The sequence below is a fragment of the Equus asinus genome, chromosome 30 (assembly GCF_041296235.1).
Source record: "Equus asinus isolate D_3611 breed Donkey chromosome 30, EquAss-T2T_v2, whole genome shotgun sequence".
Taxonomy (NCBI): Eukaryota; Metazoa; Chordata; class Mammalia; order Perissodactyla; family Equidae; genus Equus; species Equus asinus.
In genome coordinates, this window is record NC_091819.1 from 18883314 (window position 1) to 18904506 (window position 21193).

At 40.0% G+C, this 21193-nt stretch overlaps 1 long non-coding RNA gene across 3 annotated transcripts in view; it reads right to left on the minus strand.

Moving 5' to 3' along the window:
* LOC106830450 (uncharacterized) overlaps positions 1 to 21193 on the minus strand; it is a 118020-nt gene that overhangs the window by 80462 nt on the left and 16365 nt on the right. For all 3 annotated transcript variants that reach the window (XR_011499401.1, XR_011499402.1, XR_011499403.1), the window contains one exon: positions 7211 to 7264. This is a non-coding gene — a long non-coding RNA (uncharacterized lncRNA). The remainder of the gene's footprint in view (positions 1 to 7210; positions 7265 to 21193) is intronic.

Sequence of the window (21193 nt, forward strand, 5' to 3'; positions counted from 1 at the left end):
AAGCAGAGCTTACTAAAGCTCTTCATTTCATATGAGTTTATCTCCATAATTTTTTTCCTCACTGGCCTCTCAAACTTTTCGCAATCAGTCATTGTTTAGAGAAAAATAAATTTATTTTTTCTCCAAGAAGTTAAAGGAAGTATCTGCTCCCTGAGTTCTCTGCTTGACACACAGTCAGGCTCTGTAGGTTCTGAGGACACTTTCCAGTACTTGGTCCAGCAGTTCCCTTGGAACCAAGGTTCAGGAGACAGAGGTGGAGAACGTTCCCTGGCCTAGTCCCAAACAGTGACTCACTACTCAGTGTGCTCCCCTGGGACTCCATTTCTCCATCAGCAAAGCGTCCTTTGATGCTATTTCAACCACCGTCCCAGAGACTGCTCAGAGCAACCCAAGGACTCACTTAAAAGGTGCTTTGAGTCAGAACCTCCCAGCCAGTCCCCAAGGAACTCATTTTAATATCACATGCAGATTTATTACCTCAAGAAATGAGCATTTCCTGCTACAAACGGAAGCCTAGGCATGCCTGGGAGACTCATCTACAGAGTACCGAGAATCAATATACAGAGAAAGTCATCTTGCGAGATCCTCCAGGGAAACTCCCTTATTCTCAGGAAAGCATGTATAGTGCTCAAGGAAATGAAAAGTCTGTAAGAACATGCTAGGGAATTTCATCACGGGGAACTTTGCTAATGATTTCAAGAAACATTTTCCACTAGAAATAAATGGGATCATGGTCATTTCCCATTGCACATTTGACCATCCAGGTCAACCCTTAATGAGGCTCCAGGCCTCAAAGCCTGTCACCAAAGCAGAAACTTCCCAGGGCACAAATCAGAGTATCTGCAGATATTCATAAGGCCATGAGAGGGCAAGTATATTTATTTCATGGAAAGGTCGTCCACATCTGCCAACAAGCTGGGGTAGATTTGTTTTTAAGAGGCCCATTCCACACACCGATATATCAGCCATCTACTGGCTGCTTCATCTTTGACCACTTGTTTTAACCTCTCAATAAACAATAATAATAATAATAATTAATAATAGTGTACTCACAGGAGTACTGCTGTGAAGATTAAAGGGGATAACGTGATGATATTTTGTAAAACATTATGCTGATGTCTGATTTTCCATTCATTAATTTGACTAACATTTATTAAGAACCTACTCAGGAGCCAGCCCTGCGGCATAATAGTTAAGTTTGCACACTCCACTTCAGACCAGGTTTGCAAGTTCACATCCTTGACATGGACATACACCACTTATCACCATGCCGTGGCAGCATCCCACATACAAAAAATAGAGGAAGATTGCCACAGATGTTAGCTCAGTGACAATCTTCCTCAACAACAACAAAAGAACGTACTCAGCACCAGGTACTAACATAAGGGCGTGGAATATACCAGTGAAAAAATATTTTCTTTAAAAAACTGTCCTTATAGAGCTTATATTCTTTAGGGGGGTCAGGGGTGGACATACAGTTATAATAAACACAATAGAGAAGCAAATTATAGGTTACAGGATGATAAGTGCTATAGGAAAAAAATACAGTGAAGTAAAAGGGATTGGGAGAGCCATGAGGTGGGTTACAATGTGAAATAGGATGGTCAAGGCAGACCTCATCACAAGGTGCCATTTGAGTCAAGACATGAGAAAACTGAGTTAGTCAAGTGGATAGCTCAAGGAGGAGGTTCCCAGATACATAGGCCCAAAGTGGGGAGCATGTCTGACTTATTGAGATCCAGCCAGGGTGCCAATGATGCTACTGTAGAGTAAGAGTAGGGGAAGGGAAACAGTAGAAGAAGAAACCACAGAGGCAACAAAGGGGGAAGAAGGCAGATCGTAAGGACTTTGGCTTTCATTCTGAGTAATATGGGGAAGCCTTTGGAGGCGTTTGCACAGAGCATTAACAGGAGCTAACTCTGTATTTATAATGACCACTCTGTCTGGTCTACTGAGGAAAGATTATGAAAGAGAAAGGCAGGAAGCGGAGAGACCAGTGAGGAATCTATTAGGATAACCAAGATAAGAGACATCAGTGCTGGGATCAAAAGAGCAGCAGTAGAGATGGTGAAAAGTGGTTGGACCTTGAATATTATTTTGAAGATACAGCCTTCAGGATTTCCTGATGGATATTGGATATGGGACATGAGAAAGAGAAGTGTAGATTTGATGCCAACATTTTTGGCCTGAGTAACTGAAAGGATGAAGATGCCATCAACTGAGATGGAGAAGACTGTATGAGGGTTTGAGGTGAATCAGTAGATGAAAGCTGGAGGCTTAAGGGGAAGATTAGGAGTTCAACTTTGGGCATGTAAGTTTAAAACGTACAATTGAGGGATCAGCCCAGTGGCATAGTGGCTGGGTTCGTGCACTCCGCTTCGGCAACCTGGGGTTTGTGGGTTGGGATCCTGGGCACAGACATACACACTGCTCATCAAGTTATGCTGTGGTGGCATCCCACATACAAAATAGAGGAAGATTGGCACAGATGTTGGCTCAGCAACAATCTTCCTCAAGCAAAAAGAGAAAGATTGGCAACAGAGGTTAGCTCAGGGCCAATCTTCTTCACCAAAAACAATATATAGAGAGAGTTGACGTCCAAGTGAAGGTATTGAGTAGGCAGTTAGATATGGGGGTCTGGAGATTTAGGAGAGAGGACTGAGCAGGACATACAACTTTGGTATTCATAAGCATAGGTGGTATTTAAAGCCACGAGACTGGATGAACTCACCAAGTAATGGCTGTAGATAGAGAAGAGACGGGTCCCAGGCACTCCAATGTTCAGAGATCAAAGAGAAGAAACAAAGCATTAAAAGGAGACTGAGAAAGAGTAGCCAATGAGTTTGGAACACAACCAAAAGAGAGTAATATCCAGAGAGAAGAAAGCATTTCTAGTGTCAAATAGTGCTGATAGATCATTGCATTTGGCAAAATGAAAGTCATTAGTGACCTTGACAAAAGCAGGTGTGGTGGAATGAAGAGCAAAAAGTCTGACTGGATTTAAGAGAGCATGAGAGAAAAGAATTGGAGGCAGCAAGAAGATACAAGACCCTCTACAGGATTTTCTGTTAAGGATAGCAAAGAAATGGGATGCTAATTGAGAGAGGGGGTGAAGTATGGGTTCAAAAAAAGGATTTTTTAATAAGAATAATAATAACATGTTAATAAGCTGATTAAAAATGACCTATAAGAGAGAAAAAAATGATGATATAGTATAGAGAGAGAATTGTGGGAGCAGTCCTTAGTTGTGCACGAGGGGACCAGTGCATGAGTCTTTTTCTGGCTTTTTTTCTAAAGCTCTGGCTTTAGAAAAGAGCATAGATAGTTCACTTATAGGGAGAGGAGAGAAGGCAGAGAATGTGGGTGCAGGGGATGCTCTGTGGCGGTAATCTATGAACACTGCCTTCTGGTTATTTCTCTGACTCACCTACCATGGCCCCTGGTGATCCCCTGTTAATAGTTATTTGTTTGAATTATAACCTTAAAGCTACCTTTTGATAGAAAAGCCTTATTAGATTTCCTTCCACCATAGGCCTGTTCTGCAATAAAAGGAAAGTGAAGAGTTAGGATAAGTACAAAGCACATGAAGAGCTCTAGAAAGCCGTCCTACGGCACCACCATCCTGGATATCAATGTATATCTTACAAGGGAAACGGAGGACATAAAAGAGGTTGGAGAAAAACAATTTCAATCAATGTTCTGTTCTCCCAGGATCACGCTACAGGCAAGAGCTTCCTGAATATCTACCAGAAATACTTCCCCCACCCTAGCTGCCATTTCCCCAAGCTACGTGTGGTTTTTTCTGTTGGTTTTCCTGACTCCATTACTAGCCAGAAGTGTTAACTAGGTCATTAGTTGTCTTAAGAAACCCCTGAATACATATTTGAGTGCATAAAAGGACACGATATTCTTTCTCAACCACTTGGTTTCCTAGGGTAAATTGGAGGCAAGATTATTTTTTACTTTCTTCTGGAACGTAAAGCTGTCACTGAGACTGGCAAAAAGTGCACCACAAAGGTCTGAGTCCTTAGGGTATATGTGCAGAGAAGGAAGGGGGTGGTACTTATAGCCAGACTACAATCTCTGGGTGGTGGCAAAGTATGTGTTACATCCTAGGAATGGTGTGTGGGGAGTTTGCCCAGGGATTTAGACCTGCCCCCGTGCCAAATGTCCTACCAGCAGGTCTGCACTGTAATATTACAAACCAATCTAATTAAAGAAGAATGCACCGCACTCGGGGAAACGACCACCATCCATAATTCATCAGCTCTAAGAGCTGGAAGTAACACGGCAACAACTCAAAGAAAGGGGAAAAGAGTAGAGGAGGGGGAGCAGAGGGGATTGTAAAGTTTAAAATTGCCCAGAACTTGTTCTGCCTCCAGCTCTCTCTGCCTGTTCTACGTGCCATCCACACATCTGTGCCCTTAAGCTTGCCACGGCATAGGCTGCCAGCCCCTTTCCAGCACACCCTCTTTCCTGGTCCTGAGGAAGCCCCCACAACCATTGGAACCTTGTCACCCAAAAAGATATTTTTTAGACTATTTTTATTATGGTACAAAACACATAACATTGAAGTTACCATCTTAATCATTTTTAAGTGTACAGTTCGGTAGTGTTAAGTAAATTGACGTTGCTGTGCAACAGATCTCTGGAACTTTTTCATCTTGCAAAACAGAAACTCTCTACCCATTGAGCACTAATTTCCTCTCTCTCCTCCCCCAGCCTTTGGCAATCACTGTTGTACTTTCTGTTTCTATGATCCTTCATATGAGTGGAATCATATAGTTATTTGTCTTTTTGGGACTGGCTTATGTCTCTTAGCATAACATCTTTGAAGTTTATCCATGTTGTAGCATTTGATAGGATTTCCTTCTTTTTTAAGACTACATAATATTTCATTGCATGTATATACCACATTTTCTTTAGCCATCCATCCATTGATGGACATTTGGGTTCCTTCCAACTCTTGGCTATTGTGAATAATGCTGCAATGAATATGAATGTGCAAATATCTCTTCAAGATGCGTTTTTAATTTTGGGGGGGTGTATACCCAGAAGTGGGATTGCTGGATCATATGACAGTTCTATTTTTAATTTTTTGAGGAGCCTCCATAGTGGCTGCACCACTTTATATTTCCACCAACAGCGCACAAGTGTTCCAATTTCTCTGCATCCTTGCCAATAATTACTGTTTTCTCTTCTTTTGATAGTAGCCATCCTAATGGGTGTGAAGTGGCATCTCATTGTGGATTTCATTTGCATTTCTCTTATGATTAGTAATGTTGAGCATCTCTTCTTATGTTTTTTGGCCACTTGTATATCTTCAGTCCTTTGCCCATTTTTTAATTGAGTTATTTGTGTTTGTTGCTGTTGTTGCTGTTGTGTTATAGGAGTTCCTTATGTATTCTAGATATAAACTCCTTATCAGATATATGATTTGAAAATATTTTCTCTCATTTCATAGTTTGCATTTTCCCTCTGTTGATTGTTTCCTTGGATGTGCAAAAGTTTTTAAGTTTGATGTCATACCATTTGTATATTTTTGCTTTTGACTCAACGAAATCTTTTTGTAGGTAGAACACTGATCTGTCAGAAGCCGTGTCTCTAATGCCTTCTCTTCTGGCTAGAAGATGACTGGTGGCAGTTGTTGGGTTGCCTCCAGCAGCTAGTGCTCCAAGTGTGATCCTCAAACTACTTCTTCCCATGTGTGTTCCATGGTTCTTTATCCTTCTCAGTGCTTACAAGAGAGCAGTGCCTAATCTCTTTTTTTCTGGCATGAATAACAGATCTTTAATCAAACCAGATGAGCTCTCAGTAGTAGCTCATAAACAGATGTTCCCATCATCCTGTTTGCACTGGAGCAAGATTTTCATTGATGATCCACTGATGTAGACAGTGCAGATTATCAGATAAAGCCATCCTTCATAATCTGGCAACTGGCCCTTCTCTTCCATCATCACTGGTCCTCTCTCTCCCAAGGTGACATTCTCTAATGCTGTTTTTGAATATGTGGATTCATCTGTCTGGAACACTACCCAAACAACCCCCCCAATCTTTTTGCCTCTATTCACCTGTAATGCCTACATATCACTTAAGCCTCAGTTCAGGGCCATCTCCTCTTTCATTCGCAAAAGCCCGCTTCCACCCCTGCCTTCTGTCTGAGATGGCCACTCTTCTTCCATTCTCACAGCGTCCTGTGCTTTCTCCTAACTTAGTATTTCCACATGGTCTATCACTATCCACTTACTCTCTGCTCTCTCATACCACATGGGGATAGTCTGTGAAGGCACAGACTGTCTTCCTGGACTTTGCATCCTTGACACTCAGGTCAGTTCTTAAAACAGAGCTGGTCCTCATTCATTGTTGAATGACTATAATGAGAAAGACCAAGGCCTCTATTTTGTTTTAAAGTTTTGTGATGTCATTTAAATGACATAATACCAAAAATGTATGTGTTTTCTGCTACAACTAATACTACAGCATGAAAAAGAAAGATGACATTCACACCAGATAACCAAGAGGTGTAGACAGATTACACACAGAGAATATATCATTCTCTCTTCTTTCCCAGTTAAGAACAACTTTGATCTTCGCTTAAGACCCACAATCTCTATGTGCAACTCCAAAATACAAAAGACCTGAACATTGAAAATTTTTCGCAATTATTTGGTCACAAAATCTGACCTGATTTCAATTTATTTGATGACAAAACCTGACCTGAACAGATGTGACACTACTTATAGTCTTTATTGATTTTACTTAGTAAAAATGTTCATGCTTTACATTTGCTTAGGAAATATTGTTTGTTTAAAAGTGCTGCCCTTGGCCACATGGAGAGTGTTATATAGTATAAGGCATACGCACCGTATTGTCTTTATAATAACTAAAAAAGTCCAGAAGCATCTGGTCCCTAAGATTTTAGGGTTAGGGCTGTGGATGTGAATTGAATACTAGGCAGTAGCCTAAAGGAGCTTTGGATTCTCTCGTGATAGAACTAGTTAGACAAAGACACGTATTAAGCAACTATTGCCCACACACAAAAAAAAGTGTGTCTTCGTTTCACTGCCCTCTACATTTTTCTTCACTAGACAGGTTTTGGGCCTATTTTTTATTTATTCTTCAGTCTTTGTTTATTTTACTTCTTACATAACATGAACTATTCTACTGGGTTCATACTGATCTCAAGTCAACATAGAGAAACAGTACTTACCTCAATTTCTCAATTCACGATCCCAGGCTCTGCAGAAATGCTTGTGCCCCACACCTGGCATGGAAGCAGAGAGTAACCAGATATCAAGAACACTTGGTGGTTTGACCATAAGGATGTCAATGAGGACATGCGAGCCTGAGGTGAGAAGCCTTTTACTCATATGCTTGGCCTCACATGACCTCCTAGACTCTGGGACCTCCCTGAAAAAAGGAAAGAGTCCAACAAGTGACCAAGATGGAATTTCTACCTGTCAGGCATATTGGGAGGCTTGATGTAAGGAAATAAAAAGTGAATATCCTTGCCCATTTGAGTTGGTAGACTGAGACTTGTGCCCATTATATGTAAGTAGATGGGAGAGTTTTGTTCTATAAACGTACTTCCTCTCCTTGCCTTATTCTGCCCCTATTACAAATTCTAGGGAGGGAATTCTAAAGTAGGTCCCCACTGCCTGGCTCTTGATTTGATCCCTGGAAATGCCCCCAAATGAAATTATTTTTTTTCAAGTACCAACAGAGCATAAAACATGCAAGTACAATATAACCTATGAGTGCGAAGTAGAATTTACACTTAAACAATGTATATTTATGATGTTCCTCTCCTTCCTCCATTGGGGAACAGGATCACTTCTGTATACTTAATCAGAACACATTTTAAATCACACCATGCAACAGGCCTTGTGGCAATCTATGATGGCCAAAGTATATAAAATATGATGAAGTTAAGAAGTTGCAGCTGAACCAACAATATATCCTCCTGGAGGGGAGACATTAAATAAATCTTCACTGTTTTTTGATGGCCTATTAAAGTTCCTTAAGAGCTCCAGTACATTTGACCACATTTTTTTAGCCCTAATGCCTTAAACAAGCTTTTGTAATCATAAATATAACACTGAAAAAAAGCAAAAACAAAGAATTAGCAATTAAATGTGTCTCTTGTTGGGACTAGCCAATGAACAGGACCTTCCTCCAACGGGAAGTAAAGGATTATATAAAAAGCCAGCCTATATGGGAATCATTTTTTTTATTTTTTTATTCATTTGTGGGGATTTAAGGCCTAGTTTTTATTTTTGCTTGGAGGGTGGGAGGGTAACACCTTCTGATAAAGACAGGATCATTTTTCTTCATCAGATAATATGTCTAGCAGAAACACTGAAGGAGAAATTCATCTCACCCTGAAGGTAAATTTAGTTTCATTTGTTAAGCAAATGGTTTAATTAAAATAATTCATAGTCCTATTTATATGTTAGGTTTTTTTCCCCTAAACATATTAAAACTAGGAATTGGGAAAGATAGAATCTCCATAGCTACTGAGGAAAGAAAAAGCCAGCAAACAAATGCAAATGAATAAAAAGTCATTCAATATATACTTTCTCTTATAAAATGTCACAAAAGCAATTCATCAGCTACGTAAATAACCAAAGTAATGTGAAATTGCTAAGAAAAATATTGCCCTGTCAGCTGTTTGATGTCTCAGCCAGTGTCTCATAATATTTTTAGTTAGATAGGTAGACACTGGGTAAAGTAAGTGATCCAAAACTTCTTTTTAGCAAGTTTTTCACAATTTTGGTAATTTTTTGTCTTTTTTGCAATTTTTACCAAAATTTTTATCACCAACTTTCTTTCCTTACACTTATTAATAGTCACAGACAGGTATTTATTACAGCTGGATGCCACATAAATTAATAACATATTGTGACAGCCTGAAGAGTTCAAAATACTGATGTGAGGGGCTGGCCCCAGGGCATAGTGGTTAAGTTTGATGTACTCCACTTTGGTGGCCCGGGTTTCTGGGTTTAGATCCTGGGTGCCAACTTACACCATTCATTAGCCATGCTGTGGTAGTGACCCACATACAAAATAGAGGAAGACTGGCATCAGTGTTAGTTCAGGGTTAAACTTCCTCAGCAAAAAAAAAAAAAAAGAGAAAGACTGGCAATAGATGTTAGCTCAGGGTGAATCTTCCTCAGCAAAAAAATAGCAGAATGCTGATGTGAATCCTAATGGAACCAGAGCAGAAAGTAGAGGTGAGATAAGAAGAGCCCCCTACTTGCAGACGGATAAAACCTCCTAAGAAAAATAGAGTTTGGAGTAAATACAAATATTGCCAACCCAAAAATACAAAAAAATTATGTAATAGTGACTTCAAATTTGTATAGCTTGCCTGATGGAGCTAAGTGGGGAGACAGGACTTGGAGCTAAAGGAGCAACAAGGGATCCATGTTCACAATAAAGCTCAAGGCCTGTACCAGAACAGGTCAAGGAAGCAGGATCAGAGGTGCTGCCTAGAGTGACTGAAATGCTGACCTTGGAAGTGTTGGAGGAAAAAGCTCCAGTGAGAACACTAGGAACTAGGAGGGCCCACTCTTACTATTCCAAAATGCTCTAAATGGCCATAGAAAGCATAAAGGGCTACTGGCAGGTTGAAGCCACAGAGGTGGGGAGAAGGAAGTAAAAAAAGGAGAGGAATAAAGAGAATAGCATGCCACAGTGGAAAGAACATTCACCTGGCTGACTAAAAACTTAAATTCTAGTCCCAGCTGCTATTAGCTGTCTCCAGGCCCTTCAGCAAGTCATTGAATCCTTGGTCTGAACTTCCTGGTCCATACAACAGGAGCACAAGGCCATTGCACTACTTCCCAACATGGAGCAACACTCAGTTGCTCCAATATTTTCCAACTTTCCTATACTTTCCAACATTCAGCAAACACTAGACCCACAGACAATGCTTGAAGAAACTTTTTTTGATAAATATTGTGAGGTCAAAAATATTTGGAAAATTGTGCATGTTCTAACCCAAAGGGGCACAATGCACATTAGCACATGAAGCTGAGAAGTCTCACACCAAAGAAACCTAGTACAACAGTTTCACCCAGTGTTTCCCAAAGCTGCTTGACCCCAGAATGCTGTTTTCCACGAAATATCTTTTAACATAAATAGCACCCTTTGCAAAACACACAGGAATAAGTGATATTTCCAAATTTAACTTTCTATGAACCTCTGAGTTGAGAAGTATAGAAAATGCTTGAAGCACAAACTTACAGTTCCCATACAAACCCTAGGACTATAAGGTTAGTATAGAGTGTTCTTAATCTAGAACTCTCATGAGGAAATACAGCATGAGTAGTTGATCAGTGGGAACTCCTATTTAATGATTCTGGAGACCGAATAGAAATCAATGAACAGAAACCCAGCTCTTTGCAGACCTATCCAAGTTCTGGTGGGTCAACCAATCTACCCACACATGTTAAGAAATGTGTTTTATGTAGCCACACTGCACTGAGTCCTGACATGTACAACTTTATTTCATATCCGATATAAAGATACTAATTTATAACCCCAAAATTACAATTTTAAGCTCCAGCAGGATTTCCTAATGTTTCCCCAAGGCCCATCCCAGGTCCTGACATAAAGCAGATCCATTCATTTATGAATGAATGTTCCAATGGACTAATATTTATTGGGATGTGCTAACTATAATACCATCCTCCAAGGAATTTAAAGCCTGTTAAAGCAAACTTAAAATAGTTTTATTTGTTGTCAAAGCCAATAACAAGTGTTGCTGAGTGGTCATGAGGACACATTGATTTTCAGCCAGAATATAATGCAATGATTGACTATCTCTGGGTATATTACTATATCCATAGTACATTGGTACACTCAGAGCTTTAGATAAAAAGATAACATATTAATAATGGCAGGATGGACTTTCACTCCAATAATAAAATGGAGGATTCAGAAGAGATTGACATTTTATTAAAATAACTCTGGCTACAGAAACAAAATAATTTAAAAAGGAGAGAAATAAAGGAAACAAAATGTTCACAAGATTCATTGAAAAACGTTTTCCTATAGGAAAACTTGAAGTTGCTTTTCAAAAAAAGAAGTTTAAAATAGGACTGATATTCCATAGTTCTTTTTGTTATTGTCTTTCAATGGAAGAGAAAAGCAGATTTGGGGTTGTTTTGCAAAAAAAAAAAAAAAAAACACCAACAAGGTCCTTGACTTGTCTGCAGGTGCATTGGGAATAGCCCGAGTAAGGAGTTCCCCCCGTGCTCACAAGCCCAATGGCTGGCCCCCAGCCAGTCACTCACAGAGCCCTAGCGCCCTCGCAATGGACCCACTCCACAGCAGCTGTCAGTCACTTGCTCCTATTCAAAATAATGCATCTTTGGATCTTCACATTAAAGGTTATTCAAGATAATTATTGTTTCTTTAATTTCTTGGCCCCCTTGGCTCTTTCTTCTACATAGATATGTGTAGAAAGCTTCACTTCCTCCGTCTCCCCAACCTGCTATTTAGCACCCCCGCCTCCTTGAGCTGTCCTGATACATGCCATCGCCACATTCTCAGCTTTATCTCAAAGGCAGTTTCATTTGCCCTCTGCCCCTGTTAAGCACTCGGCTCCAGTTCCTCCACTGATCTCAATAGGAAAAGCAGAACAGATATCCCTATAGAACACTGTCATCACCTCATAAGGTCTGCAGCCTGGAACATAAAATACTTCCAATTTCTCAGTTCTCTCTCAGCCTGAGCGGATTACAAGTAGGGCACTTAAAATCAAAAGCCAACAGGGACCAAACCAGGATTTTGAAAGAGAAGTGGAAGCAGAAGCCATGAATCACTTCCAAATATTGGGAGTTTTAGAACCAAAAATCTGTGTGCCCTGGATAGAATGTGGATCTGATCGTCAGAATGTTCCCAATTACAAAAAGCAGGAAATTGGCCTATGTTGAAAACATGGCTTCACAGCATACAGATTTTGACTGAGCATGATGTGAAATTAAAAACTAAAACAGAGACGTTTGGATGGACTGCACAGTTCTTATCTGCCACCAAGAGAGGCACAAACTATTTATTCCTTCCAACTCTTCCAATTCACTAAAAGACGGTGTGGAGTTGAGGTATGAGGAGACTTGAAGCTTTCCACTTCACAGGATACTGGAATCTCAGATCTGGAACGAGGCTTGCAAAGCCTTTCCTCAGCACTTCCCTATTGATACACATTAAAGGACTCCAGTGCATTCTTTGCTTCAACAGAACAGCAATCGAAAAGTAAGTCAAAATTTTGAAGAAGTTTGCTTATAAACACCCTCCTATCCTCCATTCTCAAAGTCACGCTGTATCACTGTATCAGTTTTTCACTTGCAGGATGTAGATGAGAGTCCAACTTTCTCTACCATTCACTGTTCAATCAAGGGAGCAAACTTTCTTCGCCAACCACCTCTCTCTTTCTTCTTAATCAATACAAAGAAAAAGGTTAATGATCCTTTACTTTTATAAAGCACGCCGTGTTTAGAAAGCAGTTTAACATCCATAATCTTTTCTGCTGGGATAATTGGCCACTTTTATCTATTTTCTCTCCCCTTGTGATTGGTGCTCTGCTTTGATCAGATGGAATTCATTCATGTCCAGCTCCCGATGAGACCTATACCATCTCCCATTCTGTTAGGTTGATTACTCTTGGTCTCATTCTCTCTAAATATTCCTACCTTATGCAACCCACTTAAATTCCTGATAGAGAATTACAGAACCTTAGAATCTAAGACTAAGTCATTTGCCGCCTCTGAGTGTGAAAAAAATAATAGTAATAATTAACAGTGTGAGGCTTCCATCTTTCCTTTCTACCCTAGTGAACAGCCAAAAGGCCTCTCAAAATGGTGAAAGTCACAAATCTTCCTTGGGTCCCTTCCTTCCTTTAAGAGGAATAATTGGAAAAGAGAGACAACAAATAAGGAAATACGATCTTCCTAGGCAGACTTTCTGTCTCCCATTAGATCAGACCTCACAAACTCAAATGCTTCCAGAGACCAGACAGCTCAGTGAGAGAGTGGGTCTGAAATACTAACAGTGGTGGGGATTGTAGCAAACTAGTTAATGCATGTACGGCTCCCACAATTTCCCCATCTTTTCAGTTCCAGCCAACTGATGAATAGAAATGCAAATCCAGGGTATCCAGATCCTTAGATTTTTCACAAGGCTCCCAGTCTGGATATTTGAATGTGAAATTTCCCAATTTGTAAATGTTGGCAACTAATTAAAAACATTTCAAAACAGTGTGAAGGCCAAGGAAAACATGTCCATGGACCAGATGTGGTTTGCAACCTCTGTGATGGGCTGAAGAGCTATTCAAATTCACTAAGGCAGTTGGGGTGCATGAAGGAGGAAACAGAAACGGCATAGTCTCCTGGCTTCAGATGGAAGTTTAACAACCTGCACAGAGGAAAGGTAGGCCACTGGGGAAACCCTGGGCAAGCAGCCAGCAGTGGTTGGCCCAAGCCTTTTGGGTTGACAATTGTTTCACTTATCCATGAAATAATCTCCTTAAAATAAGTTAGGAGATGGAATTGGAAGTCTAATTTAAAGGGCATACCAGTACGAATAGATAAATAATAAGTGCAAGTGTTTCCATTCTAGAACAAGAAGGTACAAAAGCAAACAGAATTGAGATTTCAGACCCCAGTTTTTCTAGGAAGGGGAGGAAAACTATGGGAAATCAATGAATGTTGTGTACTTATTTGAATGACACTAAAGTGGGGGTGAGAGAAAAGGCACAACTATCAGCATAGACCCTGAGGGGAGACAGAGAGGACTCCATGGTAGACACTACCACTGCCCAACTCCCTCAGCATCTTCCTCTAGTCACTACTCAGGGTCAACCAGCCTACACTGTTTAAGCGAACAAAACTAATACGAGCCTCTGTCTCTCTCTGAATCTGTCTCCATGAACAACTGTCCACATCAGTATCCTGGGAACTACAGCTTTGGGAAACATTGTGATGGATTCCTAATACACCAAAAAGAAAGGCCATGTGCGCAGAGGTGAAAAATAATATTTGCTAATTTACAGCTATTAATTAAGAGCCCTGTCACCAAGCCAAACACTCCAGCATGATTTTAACATTTCCCCCAAAGGTCCTTTCTAACTTCTCCAGGGAGAGAGTTGCCGAGAATGCAGAGTAAGTGCGCAGTGCTTCAGCAAGCAGGTTGGGGAGCAGACAACCTCTTCAGGCTTTGGATTTTCACAGACAATCCTGCCTCCTCAGAGTCGAGACAATGCCCTGCATTCACTAGGATCTCAGGAGCTCCAATGCTGTGCTGAGGAGCAGGAAAAAAACTAGACTTGAATTGAGAATAAATTGGTATTCACTAAATGGCACTTCTGAATTTACTGCAGCCTTCACCTTTGGAGGGAATTGCCAAGGTGCTCATAAAAGGAGAAATGATGAATATTCAGGATGTCTTTTGAATCCATTAGGCAACCGAGGATGAGGTCTCCATATGTAGACTTCTTGTTCTTTCCTTAGGCTGTTAAGGAGACTGCCAAAATGGCCGTCTGCAGGAAAAAATGGACCCTGGGTTTGCCAATGGGGAGAAAGTCTAAACGCCAAAGGTCAAGTCCATGGAAATAAACCTGGTTTAGGAGTTTTTGCAAAGGAAGAGATCTATAAATTTTGGATTGCTGGACACAATGAATGAGAGAATGTGTCCGTCTGTTTGTAGGAGCACTGATCAAAATGTAGTAGCAGCCTATTCATCGTACTGTCAGCCTTTGTTTCGCAGGATCAGATGTCCTGCAGATCTAATTGTTTCCCCACACAGGAAAATCCCGGACAATCTACATAGGGGCCTCCTGTCATTTTGTCAGCTGAGCTTACCAGAAGCAGAATTGTTTGTGCATCCCTGAAGACCGCAACTGTTTGCTCCACAGTCTGCTTACTTAAGTCCTGAGCACTTTCTCTTGTAGCGTACGCAAAGAGGAATTGTGGGCTTTTTGTGTTAAAAAGAATTCTAAGAAATAATTTAGCAAAGACCATCAACTCCCAAGAGTACTGAGCATAGATCAATCGATCTTTAGGAAAAGAGAATTTTTGAAAAGGATATGATGCAAGTCACTTATCATCAGTTTCCTTGCCTTTAAAATAAAGGAGTGGAGTCAGATTCCAAGCAATGAGCATTCATGAAAGCCATCTGTGCATGGGGCCCTGGGGTGGCGATCAGCACTCTTCTTGACCCCCAGGTGCTGACACTTCAGCAAGGGCAACACACATAGAAGTGTGCCTTTAACACATTGTCAGAACAGCTTCATTAAGGTGCTTTGTCAACTCAGATGAGAGAGTGATTCATTTTGGTAGGGAGGGGCGGGAGGAGAATCAGAGAGAGAAAATGATTCAGGCAAGGAGACATTTGAGCTGGGTCTTGAAGGAGACGTTCAGCAGGAGGATAAAAAATGAAAGAGATGCCAGATAGAAAGACTTGCCAGGGTCAAAGCTAGGGGGCAGAAAACCACAAGGAAGAATGGGTGATTGGGTGGAAAAAGTCTCTAATTATTTTGAAGGAAAGACACCACTACCCCTTAGGGAGTTCATGTCCCGTCCTTGTGTTCTAAATCAGGAATCAGAAAATATAGTCATGTATCTCCAAAGTCCCTTCCAGAAACAACATTCCATGATTTTTATAATTCTAAGTGACAGGAAAAAGTTGAACAACCCAGGAAAAGTCTTGTACTTAAGAGTCTCTATTCTTTGCTGTTTTATGACCAAAAGTGAAATTGGTGGTGGTAGCAGGCTTACCACCTGAGCCCCAGTGAAGTTGTCTATCATGGTCCCTCTTACATGACTTTCCAGTCAGGGAGGACTAGAGCTTGCCTATGATGAGCTGGGGTGGGGTCCTTCCAAAGCGCTCTCTGCAGAGGCCACCAGGCCTAAGAATGCATGGATGTGATGGACACCAGGTTCTCCTTCTGCAGTGGTGACCTTCATTGTCACGCACTGCAGAATTTTCTGTCATTCTCTATTTCCTCCATTGTTTCTGTTCTCTCATGTATCATGGAAAAGTCTGAGGACAGAAATAAATAAAAAGCCAAGAACACAAAAAAGTATCTTCATGTAAACACCTACTGGATTTCATTTTATCTGTACAACAACGATGGGAGGTCTGAATAGGACAGATGAGAAAGCTAAGGCCTAAAGAGGTGAGGTGACTGCTCAAGTTCCCAGAGCTGGTTAAGGCAGATCCAACACCCACCTGGTCTAATTCTCCTTCTGCCCCCAAACCCACTCAAACTTGCCACCCTCGAAGAAATAGCTGAATTAGTAGAAAAACGGTCTAAAGGGAAACTAATGAATATCAACATTTAGTTTACATCAGGTATCATGAAGAATTAGAGCATGAACAGAAATATGAATATTGTATTATAAATGTTAAAACAGTGGAGTTGGCACATTATTTATGCTATAACTTAAAAGGTGTCTGTGGCACCTTAAAAGTCCAATATGACATACTAAAAGCATGATTCCTGAAAGAAAAAAATCATAAATTAGACTTTATCAGAATTAGAAACTCTTGCCCTGCAAAAGGCATTGTTAAGAGAATGAAAAGACAAAACACAGAGTTGGAAAAATATTTCCAAGTCACATGTCTAATAAAAGACTGGTATCCTGAATATGTTTGTTTTGTTTTGTTTTTATTGCATTGACATTGGTTTATAACATTATATAAATTTCAGGTGTACATCTATATATTTTGATTTCTGTGTAGATTATATCGTGTTCACCAACCAAAGACTAATTACAATCCATCACCACACACATGTACCTAGGCACCCCTTTCGCCTTTCTCCCTCCCCCTTCCCCTCTGGTAACCACCAATCCAATCTCTGTCTCTATGTGTTTGTTGTTGTTGTTTTTATCTTCTATTTGTGAGTGAGATCATACAGCATTTGACTTTCTCCCTCTGACTTATGTCGCTTGGCATAGTACCCTCAAGGTCCATCCATGTTGTCACAAATGGCCACATTTCATCCTTTTATAGCTGAGTAGTATTCCATTGTGTATATATACCACATCTTCTTTATTCATTCGTCCTTTGATGGGCACCTAGGTGGCTCCCAAGTCTTGGCTATTGTGAATAATGCTGCAGTGAGCATAAGGGTGCATACATCTTTATGCATTTGTGTTTTCTTGTGTATTCTACCCAGAAGTAGAATAGCTGGATTGTATGGTAGTTCTATTCTTAACTTTTTGAGGAATCTCCATACTTTTTTCCATAGTGCCTATACCAGTTTGCACTCCCACCAGTAGTGTATGAGAGTTCCCTTTTCTCCACATCCTCTCCAATACTTGTTATTTCCTATCTTGTTAATTATAGCCATTCTGATGGACGTGAAATGATATCTCATTGTAGCTTTGATTTCCATTTCCCTGATAGTGATGTTGAACATCTTTTCATGTGCCCGTTGGCCATCTGTATATCTTCTTTGGAGAAATGTCTGTTCAGATCTTTTGCCCATTTGTTAATTGGGTTGTTAATTTTTTTGTTGTTGAGACATATGAGTTCTTTATATTTTGGATATTAACCCATATTAGATATATGGTTTGCAAATATCTTCTCTCAATTGTTAGACTGTCTTTTTGTTTTGTTGATGGTTTCCTTTGCTGTGCAGAAGCTTTTTATTTTGATGTAGTTCCATTTGTTTATTTTTTCTATTGTTTCCCACTCCCAATCAGACATAGTTCTTAAAAATATGCTGCTAAGACTGATGTTGAATAGTGTACTGCCTGTGTTATTTTCTAGGAGTTTTATGGTTTCAGGTCTTACATTCAAGTCTTTAATCCATTTTGAGTTGATTTTTGTGCATGGTGTAAGATAATTGTCTGCACCATGTGTAGACAGCATGTGGCTGTCCACTTTTCCCAATACCATTTATTGAAGAGACTCTCCTTTCTCCATTATATCATCTTGGCTCCCTTGTGGAAAATTAGCGTCCATAGATGTGTGGGTTTATTTCTGGGCTCTCAATTCTGTTCCATTGATCTGTGTGTCTCTTTTTCTGCCAGTACCATGCTGTTTTGATTACTATAGCTTTGTAGTATATTTTGAAATCAGGGAGTGTGATACCTCCAGCTTTGTTCTTTTTTCTCAGGATTCCTAGGCTATTTGGGGTCTTTTGTTGTTCCATATAAATTTTAATATTCTTTGTTCTACTTCTGTGAAAAATGTTGTTGGAACTTTAACTTTTTTTCTTGTTTGCTGAGGTAGGCCTGTTTGCTACAAACTTCTCTTTTAGAACAACTTTTGTTGTATCCCATACTTGTCGTATTTTCATTTTCATTTGTCTCCAGGTATTTTTTTTATTTCTCCTTTAATTTCTTCATTGATGCAATCATTGTTTAGTAGCATTTTGTTTAATCTCCACATATTTGCGGCTTTCTGATTTTCTTCCTATAGTTTATTTCTAGTTTCATACCATTGCTTGGTATTATTTCAATCTTTTTAAATTTATTGAGACTTGTTCTGTGGCCTAATATGTGATCTATCCTGGAGAATGTTCCATGTGCATTTGAAAAAATGTGTGTTCTGCAGTTTTGGGATGTAATGCTCTGTATATATTTACTAAGTCTATCTGGTCTAGTGTATCATTTAAGGCCAACATTTCCTTACTGATCTTCTGTTTGGATGATCTAGCCATTGGTGTAAGTGGAGTGTTAAAGTCCCCTATTATTGTGCTGCTATTTCTCCTTTTAGGTCTGTTAATAATTGCTTTATATATTTAGGTGTTCCTATGTTGGGTTCATAGATAGCTACAAGTGTTATTTCCTCTTGTTGGATTTTTGCCTTTATCATTATGTATTGCCCTTCTTTGTCTCTTGTTACAGTTCTTGTTTTAAAATCTATTGTGTCTGATATAAGTATTGCTACCCCAGCTTTCTCTTCATTGCCATTTGCTTGGAGTAGCTTTTTCTATCCTTTCACTTTCAGTTGTGAGTATCTTTAGGTCTGAAGTGTGTCTGTTCTATGCCTCATATATATGGGTCTTGTTTTTTTATCCAATCAGCCACCCTATGTCTTTTGATTGGAGCATTTAGTCCATTGACATTTAAGGTAGCTATTGATAAATGTACTTATTGTCATTTTTTTACTTTTTTTCTGATGTTTTAGTAGCTCTTCTCTGTTCCTTTCTTCTTCTTTTGCTCTCTTCCTTTGGGGTTGGATGGCCTTCTTTAGTATTACATTTGGGTTCTTTTCTCTTAATTTTTTATGTATTTATTATACATTTCTGGTCTGTGATTACCATGAGGTTCATATATAATAACCTACATATAAAGCAATCTATATTCAGTTGATGATCTCTTTTATTTGATCTCTTGCTAAAAGTTTTACTTTTTTACTACTCTCCTCCTACATTTTATATTTTTGAAGTCATAGCTAACCTCTTTTTTTGTGCATCTGTATCCATTACCCTCTTATCATGGAAATAGATAATTTTAGTATTTTTGTCTTTTGACCTTTATGTTAGCTTCCTAGGTGGGCGATCTGCTACCTTTACTGCATATTTTCCTTTACCAATAATTTTATTGCTTTTTTTTATAATTTCTTTATTCTTATTTGTGGTCTTCTGTTTTCTACTTAAACAAGTCCCTTTAGCATCTCTTGTGAAGCTGATTTCTTGGTGATAAACTCCTTTAGATGTTGCTTGTCTTGGAAACTCTTTATCTCTCCTTCCATTCTGAATGATAACCTTTCTAGGTAGAGTATTCTTGGCTGTAGGCTTTTTCCTTTCAGCACTCTAAATATATCATGCCACCCCCTTCCAGCCTGTAAGGTTTCTGCTGAGAAGTCAGCTGATAGCCTTATGGGATTTCCTTTGTTTGTAACTTGTTGCCTTTCTCTTGCAGCTTTTAGGAGTCTCTCTTTATCTTCAATTCTTGACATTTTAATTATAATGTGCCTTGGTGTGGGCTTCTTTGGGTTTATCTTGTTTGGTGCTCTCTGTGCTTCCTGTACCATGGCATCTGCTTCCTTCCTTAGGTTAGGAAAGTTTTCAGCTGTTATTTCTTCAAATAGATTCTCTGCCCCTTTGTCTCTCTCTTCTCCTTCTGGGACAGCTGTAATATGGATGTTAGTGTGCTTGATGTTGTCCCAGAGGTTCCTTAGACCATCTTTGTTCTTTTTAATTTTTTTTTCTTTCATCTGTTCAGCTTGGGTGATTTCCTCTAGTCTCTTGCCCACCTTGCTGATACACTCTTCTTATCATCTACTCTGCTGTTAAGTCCCTCTAGTGAATTTTTCAATTCCAGTATTGTATTCTTGATTTCTGATTGGTTCTTTTTTATATTTTCCAATTCTTCATTGAATTTCTCACAAGTTCATTCATTCTTCTCCCAAGATCAGTGAGTGTCCTTATGACTATTAGTTTATACTCTTTGTCAGGTAGATTGTTTATCTCTGTTTCTTTTAGTTCTTTTTCTGGGATTTTGTCTTATTCCCTTACTTAGAATGTGATCTTTTGTCTCTTCACTTTGCTTCTTTCTCTGTGCTTATATCTATGTATTAGGTGGGTCAGCTATGTGTCCCAATCTTAAAGAGATGGCCTTAGGTTAGAGATACCTTATGAGGCCCAGGAGTGTGCTTCCCTCTCATCGCCAACTTTAAATGTTCCAGGAGTGCCCCGTGTGTGGGCTACATGTGTCCTTCTGTTGTGCAGCGTTGCTCCTGCTACAGGTGCCTGGGGAAGCTAGGCTGTCCCCTTGGCTATCTGGTTGCAATGCTTAGTTGCATGTGGCTGCTATGGTCCCTTCAGTCACTTTATCTGTCATGAGGAGCCCCAGCACAGTTGGCTACAATGTCTAATAGCACATTCCTGTTACAGTTTTTCTGTTAAGTGAGTAGGCCCCCGGTGTGGCTGGTTGCTAGGCTCAGGGGCTTACAATCGCTGTAGGCCTCCAGCCTGCAAGGCTGTTGTGAGCTCTCTTAGGATTGCAGCTGAGTGGGGCCAGCCCCAGGTATGTGAGCACCCAATTGTTTCAGGCTTTGAAAGGTGAAGGCAATAACCTAGGAGGCTGTTTGGTAAGCACAAGTCTGCTGCAGCTGACAAGCCCCATTGCCTGCAGAACCACACACCCCAGCAACATAGTCCTGACCCATATGCACACCCCAACCCACTGAAGTGGACCCAGTTGCCCCACTGTAGATGCCCTACACACTC